We start from the raw sequence: 6,675 nt of genomic DNA on the forward strand, positions 1-6,675 counted from the left end.
ATCATTGTTCATTTGGTGGAAGTGCTAATGAAGACCCAAACCAACATCTCACAAAATTCCTGAGAATTTGTGACACTGTGAAGTCCAATGGAGTCCAGGAAGATGCCTATAAACTGCTTTTGTTCCCATTTTCACTTAGGGACAAAGCAGCTAAGTGGCTGGAATCATTCCCAAGGGGGAGTCTAACAACATGGGATGAGGTGGAAAGCAAGTTTCTGGCACGTTTCTACCCCCCACAAAAGGTCAATAGGCTTCGATCTGAGGTTCAGACGTTTAGACAACAAGATGGTGAAACTCTCTACGAGGCATGGGAGAGATTCAAGGATTTGACAAGGAAATGCCCACCAGACATGTTCCATGATTGGGTGCAATTGCATATTTTCTATGATGGACTCTCTTATGAATCAAGGAAGGCTGTAGACCATTCATCAGGAGGTTCATTGAACAGGAAAAAGACTGTGGAAGAAGCCATTGAAGTGATTGAGACAGTGGCTGAGAACGAGTACTACTATGCATCAGAGAGGCACAACACTAAGGGAGTCATGGAGCTGAACCATGTGGATACAATTCTAGCCCAAAACAAGGTGTTTGCCAAGCAACTAGCAGAGCTTACCAGGCAATTAGAAACAAAGCAAGTGGCTGCAATTCACACACAAGATCAAGAGGAAGTAAGCATTGAAGGAGGTGATTGGGAAGAGGCCAACTATGTGGGAAACCAACAAAGGCAATCATATGATCCACATTCCAACACTTACAACCCAGGATGGAAAAATCACCCAAACTTTGGGTGGGGGAACCAACAAACCCAACTACAAAACCACAAACCTTACAACCACAACCAACATAACAATTCCACATACCAAAACTCCAACCAAAGATCATACCAAGCCACACAAAACACTTACTCCCAACCATCATATCATGGCCAAAATAATCAACCTACCCAACTTAATCCGAACCAACAATTTCAAGATCAATTAAACCGGATAGAAGGAATGATGGCAACCATGAGTCAAGACATAACCGAATTGAAAAGCTTCAGGGATGATGTGAGAGCTACCTTAAGAAACCATGGTGAAAAACTCAAGAGGATGGAGTCTCAAGTAGGAGAGCTATCTCAACAGGCCCCCAAATCAACTGCAGTGTTCCCTAGTGACACAGAAAAGAATCCTAAAGGGGAACAAAAGAGAGTGAGATGGGAAGAATGCAAGGCCATCACCATATTGAAGGAAGTTTCAGAAGAAGAAGGAATCAGGCCCTCAGAGCAGGAGCCAGAAATCTTGAAGGAAGGTGTGGAAGAAGTTAAGCAGGAAAGTGGAACTGAGCAAGCCAAGGAACTGCAAAAAGGCATGCTGGAAATATACCAACCAAAAGCACCATTTCCTCAGAGGTTAGGAGGAGGTGAAAAAGGGAAAACCTATTCAAGGTTTTTAGAGACATTTAAGTCTCTCCATATCAATATTCCCTTTCTTGAGATTCTCCATCAAATGCCTACACACATCAAGTATTTAAAGGAATTGTTGAGCAAGAAAAGAGTTTTGAAGGGAGGACAAACGGTAACAATGAACAAAGAATGCAGTGCCCTCATCAAGAAGGACACAGTCTCTAAGAAAACAGACCCAGGAAGTTTTCATATTCCTTGCATCATAGGAGAAACAAAAATTGACAGAGGATTCTGTGATCTAGGAGCTAGCATAAATGTGATGCCTCTAACTCTTATGAAGAGGCTACAACTGAATGAGGTGAGATCCACTGATGTAATCATACAACTGGCTGACAAAACTCAGAAGCAAGCTGAAGGGGTGGTTGAGAATGTGCTGGTGAAAGTGGGAGATTATTACTTCCCCACAGACTTTGTCATTTTGGACATGGAGGAAAGCTACCTACACCCTATCATTCTGGGAAGACCATTTCTAGCCACTACTAGAGCGCTCATAGATGTAGAACAAGGAGAGCTAATTCTGAGAATACATGATGAACAGCTCATTTTCAAAGTTTTCAAACCTGCATCTGAGCCTGAACCAGAACCTGAAAAGCCTAAGGATGGTAGTAGCCATCTGTGTTTGGAGGAAAGTAATCCAGCAGCTGAAACTCTAAAACAATCCTTGGAAGGCAAACAAGAGTTGCAAGAGTTAAAGCCACAAGAATCAATGGAAACAGATCAGAAGGATCTTCCTAGCATAAGGGTCAATGAAGAAATCCTCAAGAGAAAGGGAAGAATGATAGGGAAATTACCAAGAGGGTGGAGAAACAAGAAAATTCCCACTGAAGGTTTTTCTCCGGGAGATAAAGTGATATCAAGTCATTATCTGCCAATTCCACCTGGCCTCAAAACCATTCCTTCCCAGCTCCCTCAAGTGTTCACAATCAGGAAAGTTCTTTCTATGGAACATTTAGAGGTCATGAAGGAATCAAGTGGGGACGTTTGCATAGTGAGAGGAGAAGACGTCAAGCACTACAATCCACCCTAACAAGGGACAACCGTCAAGCTAGTGACGTTAAAGAAGCGCTTCATGGGAGGCAACCCATGTTTTTAATATCCTTACTCTTTATTGTTTTGTTTTGCATCTAATAAAGCATGGTTTCTTATGCATGAACTTGAATCCTCAGGACAACTGCTGAAAGAGTGCACTAAACATTGCATGTAAAATACAATTTGTCTCTAAGTTTGGTGTGCCTGAAGGCACCCAAATTTTATTCAAAATGCATTCAATTTTTCATGCAAGGTGCACAACCAAACATTAAGTTTGGTGTTCCTCTTTGAACACGGTTCATGAAAAGCAAGAAGTTCCTCTGGATTTCGAAATTCATGACAAGTAGACCATTAGCATGTTTTAATACTTTGGTTTCAATTACTTAGGGTAGTAACTCTGTTTAGAATCAAAGAGCCAAAGTGACTATGATTTATTAGAATTATGCACATTCATTAAGGACAACCAATATGGATTTCATGTCATCAGGAGACTTTACCAAACACTAAGTTTGGTGTCCAATAATAAGTGTGCATACATACAAAAGTCACGGCTATAAGCTCATGGAGTCAATCATTGATTTACATGTGCAAGTACTATTCATCATTCACATGGACCGAAAAATGATAGCAAACTTGTTTGTTTGTGCAGGTACAAAAGAAAAGACAAAAATGGAGGAAAAAGACAAAGGGAGGTACGGTGCTTGGTCAAAAAGAAAGTTCACAAGTCTTTGAAGCTAACACATGGGAAGAGGAAGTTCTGCAAGAAAAGATTGCTACATGTACAACCTAATGCACCCAGAATACTTCCAAGAAAATGAAAAGCAATTCGTCCTTCTCCCTAATTCATATATTTACCATCAAGCCACCCTTCACAAACCACCCTAGCCGTCCATTTTTCACTTAAGGGCCCTATAAAGAACCACTTGGGGAACGAGTTCAACACCACCAAATCTCCTTCATGCACATTTTCTTCATCATAGCATAAACTATCTCTTGCCGAAAACAACCTCCCACATTTCCAACGACACTTCTTGCTTCACCTTGTCAACTTTAGCTTGTCACTTACCCCAAAACTAAAGAACCAATGGCAGCTTCATCTAGCCACAAAAGAAGAAAAGACAAGCAACCAATGGAGGAGAACAGGGAATTCGATGCAAGGAGATACAAATCAGTTTTCCATGAGATTCAAGCCGAATGGATGAGACCTAAAAGGGTACTAGCTGAGGTTCCCTTTGACCTTGAAAAGGATGAGTTCCCAGGTGTTTGGGAGAAGATCAAAAAGAGGAAGTGGGAGCTCCTGACTAAGCCAATCACTAAAATCAACATCAACTTGGTGAAGGAGTTCTATGCAAATGCAGTGAGGGAAGACTCAACCAAGAAACCCACATACAAAAGCTATGTGAGAGGGGTGGAAGTTGACTTCAGCCCCAAGGCAATCATGAAAACTCTTGGCCTGAAAAACATACATTTCAGCCAAGCAAGTTATGAGGAAAGGATGATAGGAGAACCTGACTACACGACTATTGCTGAAGATCTTTGTGCCATCAGAGCTGAATGGGTGAGAAAAATAAGAGGGGCTCCAAGAGTCTTGAGAAGGGGAGACCTAACACCTGAAGCTAAAGGGTGGTATGCAATAGTTAGGAGATCCAACCTACCCACTGCAAACTCTTCAGAAATAGTCCCTAAAAGAGCCATCTTGCTACATTGCATTATGGTGGGAGGGGAGATCAAAGTTCATAAACTCATTGCTGAACAGATACAAGAGTTTAGTGAGAAAAGTGACCCTGAATCCTGGCTCCACTTCCCTAGCACTATCATTAGACTATGCATCGATGCCCAAGTACCACTTGAAGATGAAAGACCTAATTGGCTATATCCTGGATTGGCCATAACTGCGTACAGAATGACTCTTGGCCCAACTGCTCCAAGACATACAAGAAGAAGAAATGAAGAAGGGCAACAAGCGGAAGCCGAGCAAGAAGCAGAACAAGAAGGACAGGAAGGAGAAGACAGAGAAGAAGAGCAAGAAGAGCAAGCAATTCCAGAAAGAAGACAACGAATTCCCAGAGACCCCATGGATATGAGCAGAATGCAGGAAATCATGGAAGGAATGTCTCAACAATACATGAGGTCTCAGGAGAGACAAGAGGACTTTCACCTAAAAATGATGGATATGCAAAGGAACTTTGAATCAAGATTCTTAGATCTGCAAAGGGAACAGAATTTGCACTTACAGGAATCCTTCAGCCACATATGCCAACACCAAGATGCCAATGTCTTGGCAATCAAGGAAGCCACCACTTTACAGAATGCAAGATACTCAGTCCAAGCTGATTACAACATCAGTTCGCAAATCAAGCTTAACTACATAGGGGAACATCTACACAAGATGGACCCAGCATTCCCAGCTTTTGATGAGTATTTCAAAGGGAGGAAAGAAGGAGAAATAAACAAGGCAATGATCCTTGAAAAAGGAGTGGAAGAAACGATGAAAAAGGCTGGATTCTGGAAAAAGCTCATAAGAAAAGACAAAGGAAGCACAAGTGGTCAAAAAGAGGCAGGAAGCAAGAAGAAGCAGGATCCCAAGAATTAAGAAGAACCAAGCAATAAATAAGAGGTGGTCTCGTTCCTTAATAATCAAATGATAATTGGTGAATTGTCTTTATGAGCTTTCTTTCATCATAAGTCATTTAAGTGTCATGTGGAGTTTTTTTTTTAGTATGAGTGTCTGTTTATTGCTTTGAATAAAGTGAATGCCTAGATGTTTGGATATAACTTCACCTTCTTAAACAAGTGCTTGCCATGCTTGTTCTGTTTCCAAAAATAAAAGAAAAGTTTGAACAAAAGTAACTTGGCTAAATTAGTGACAAATCAAGTAGAATTAAGTGGTGGTATGCATGCTTGATTGTTCAGTCAGATCACTGGAAATAGAGTGTAGAATTATCATTTTTTAGTGGAAATTAGGATGCTGTCTATGGATCTTGATGAATAAATGTCTTTGGCCATGAAAAAGAAAGAAAAAGAAGAAGAAAAAGCCACTGAAAAAGGGCAACCAAAAAGAAAAAAATTTGAGAAAATAAGCTAGGCACCAATGGTTTGAACTTCTGAGACAAATGCCTGTGGTGTTCATGTATTAAGGATATGCTTGGATGAATAGGTTCTGAGGAGTGTTTCAACACTTGGTAACTTGGGTTAACTAACCCGGGATTATCAACCAAAAGTCCATTATCAAGAGCAACCTAAATACAAAACATTTAGTCACACAAAGAGGTGCTGGGCACCAATGTCTCAAGAAGAAATGTGAACTAAAATGCCTGAAGTGGATATGTGTAGTGCACTGATAAGAAAAAGAAAATGCCAAAGGCTTGTGCAACACATGACACCAAGCAAACAAGGAGCAAAGGAGCTCTAAGAAAAAGAAAAGAAAAACAAAGAAGAGAAAAGTGCCAAGGACATAAGAATAACAAGAGGCCATAGCAGTGTTTGATGGATGCAATGAAAAAGTGATGATCTTACTTGATAAGTATGGAAAAGTGATGCTGCAACTTTCTGCATAAAACCCTTCTGATGAACTTCAAATGCTTGCTAATATAGCCAATGTAATTGCTTTCTGTTTCATACTTTCTTCTCAAATAACTCAGGACTTGCTTAGGGACAAGCAAGTATTAAGTTTGGTGTTGTGATGCCAAGGCATCTTAGGCTAGTTTCACTAGCATTTTTTTGATAGTTTTAGATGTTTTATGCATTTTCTTGAGCTTAAAGTAACCAAGAATGGTTAAAAGAAGAACAAAGCAATGAACCATCCAAACAGTATGATTTTGATGCAAATTCCATGAGTTTTTAGTTATATTACTTGAATGCTATGAATGGAAGATTTCTCATGAAATTTTGCAAGACTTTGATGCAATTGTTTGGATGATTTCAGGGAAGAAGAGGCTAGGCAAGGAAGCAACAAAGTCAATAAAGGAAGCTTGAATATCACATGTTGAGTTTAAGTTCCAGTTTAAGCCTAAACTGGAGCTTAAACGCCAGAATCATGAAGGCTAAGAAATGCTGAAACTGAAGTTTAACCTCCAGTTTAACCTTAAACTGGAGGTTAAACGCCAGAATGAAAGTCTCACCAAAGAAGCATTCCACGTTTAACCTCCAGTTTAACCTTAAACTGGAGGTTAAACGCCAGAATGAGAATGCCAATCAGGAAG

At 40.3% G+C, this 6,675-nt stretch overlaps 1 non-coding gene across 1 annotated transcript; it reads right to left on the reverse strand.

Moving 5' to 3' along the window:
- Positions 1–248: 248 nt before the first annotated feature.
- On the reverse strand, positions 249–352 carry LOC112746440 (small nucleolar RNA R71). Its single transcript, XR_003174325.1, has one exon. It is a non-coding gene; the product is annotated as a small nucleolar RNA R71 (small nucleolar RNA).
- Positions 353–6,675: the final 6,323 nt, after the last annotated feature.

The sequence above is a fragment of the Arachis hypogaea genome, chromosome 14 (genome assembly GCF_003086295.3).
Source record: "Arachis hypogaea cultivar Tifrunner chromosome 14, arahy.Tifrunner.gnm2.J5K5, whole genome shotgun sequence".
NCBI classification, from domain to species: Eukaryota; Viridiplantae; Streptophyta; class Magnoliopsida; order Fabales; family Fabaceae; genus Arachis; species Arachis hypogaea.